Genomic DNA, 2041 nt, shown 5'->3' with positions numbered 1-2041 from the left:
ATTGGACCCAGGGCATAACACTTACAAAATGCCACTTGCACTAGATTTAATCACTTATGTATCCAATATCATAAGAGTCTACATGACGATCATGTTTATGCTACGACAACTCTTTATCAGTGGATCTACAATGTTGTCAAATGTGGGAATTCGTTATTTTCTTTACTTCATTTCTATGTATTATCTCTCTGATGAGATTATATCGCCTTAATACATGTTTGGATCATTGATGAGACCTTAGTTCCTTTGCTTTTGCGATGGCTCTATTGTTATCATAATATAATGGCATGTGATCAACAATATCAGGAACTACTTCAAGTTCATTAATGAACATCATGATCCACATTGCAACTCTTTGGTGCTTCTGAAACAATCATGTATTAGGTTTCTGCTATTGAATCAACAGTTGCTTCACGTTTGGAACCTTTCTAACATATCGCTCAAGAGTAAACCAATTTCTCCATATAAAATCTTCTCAAGCTTTTATATATGTAGATTGGGATGAGTTAAGTAATCTTCTATATCTATTTTTATAGATCAAGTTGCTTGTCCCATATCTTTCATGAAAAATCATTTAACAACCATAATTTTAACGATTGAAATGTAGGAATGCTGTTCATATTAATAATATGTCTTACATATAATATTAGAAATGTGACAATGCTCCCACTATCTTTTTGCAAACACACAATTCGTCTTCATATTAGATAAAATCAAACCGTTTGATTCTATATCAAATTGAAAATTTCAGCTTCAAGAGGCTTTCTTTAACCCATAGTCACGTATGTAATTATTGCAACCAATATTCGAATGAACTTCAACATGACTATAGGCGAAAGGTTTTGTCAAGGTCAACACTCAACCTTTTGCTAATAGCCTTACTTTGTATGTATGGATATTCCTATCCATGTCGACCTTTTTCTTATAAACCATTGACAACCTATGGAGTTTATCCCATCAGGAGGGTGGACCAAGATCTAAACATTGTTCACGTACATCGAGTTCATATCGGGTTTCATGACCTCTTACTATCTCTTTTAAGTTAACATTTGACTTTGTTTTGTGCAATTAATAGGTTTGTCATCCTAGATTAGTAATGTCTTATTAGTAATCATGGATTCACACCTTCTTGAAGGTCGAATGATCCTACAAGATTCACATAGAGCTGACAGTACCTAGGAGTCTCAACTCCCTGATCAAGAGTATATCCCACATCGGATATGTGATCAAACTCGAATTCATCTATTTGGTTAACTATATCTGTGGACTCTTGAACTCTTTCAAGTTCTATTTTGCTCCCACTGTCCTCTCTCAAAGTAAACATTTTTTCTAAGAAGACGATATGTTATGAGACGAAGACTTTCTTCTCAATAGAATTGATATCCAAATATTTGTTTTGGATATCCCACCAATATATACTTATCGAATATATATACTCAAGTCTATCTGATTTAGTGCGCTTCAAATAAGTGTCACAGTCCTAAACTTTCATATGAGATAAGTTGGGACTATTGCCTTTTCCATAGCTTGTATGAAGTTCAATTAATTTAACATGGACTTTTATTAAATTAATTATGCTCCCACTCTTTAACTCAATTTATGACCCTCTCACATAAATTTATGGAGTCCATGCTTGACTCCCATTGGGCTGAGATTTCATCTGTTATATTAAGACCTTGAGTGTACTCAACAAATCTTAATATAACATTTGGCTAGATATTATTATCAATTGCATCTCTATACAACTTCCAAATCATTAATTTGACAACTCTTTGTCTTCACACATCTTATGTGTTAGCTTAACATGCCTCTAAAATTCATTTCCTTGAGTGTACTCAACAAAAGGTAAATTTTATTCAAGTCGGACCCATCATTCAGAAATATCTAATATTTCATAGTGTCAAATATATCTCTAATAGACCATCCTTAAGTGTACTCAACAAGTTGAGACGATTTGGAACTCTGATTTTTCACTATAATAAAGGAAGACGGTTATAAATGTGACTTAATATTTTTATTGAGGGGTTTTGCATTCAAAAGT

The sequence above is a fragment of the Olea europaea genome, unplaced genomic scaffold (assembly GCF_002742605.1).
Source record: "Olea europaea var. sylvestris unplaced genomic scaffold, O_europaea_v1 scaffold3282, whole genome shotgun sequence".
Taxonomy (NCBI): domain Eukaryota; kingdom Viridiplantae; phylum Streptophyta; class Magnoliopsida; order Lamiales; family Oleaceae; genus Olea; species Olea europaea.
Note: the sequence above shows the minus strand (reverse complement) of the source record.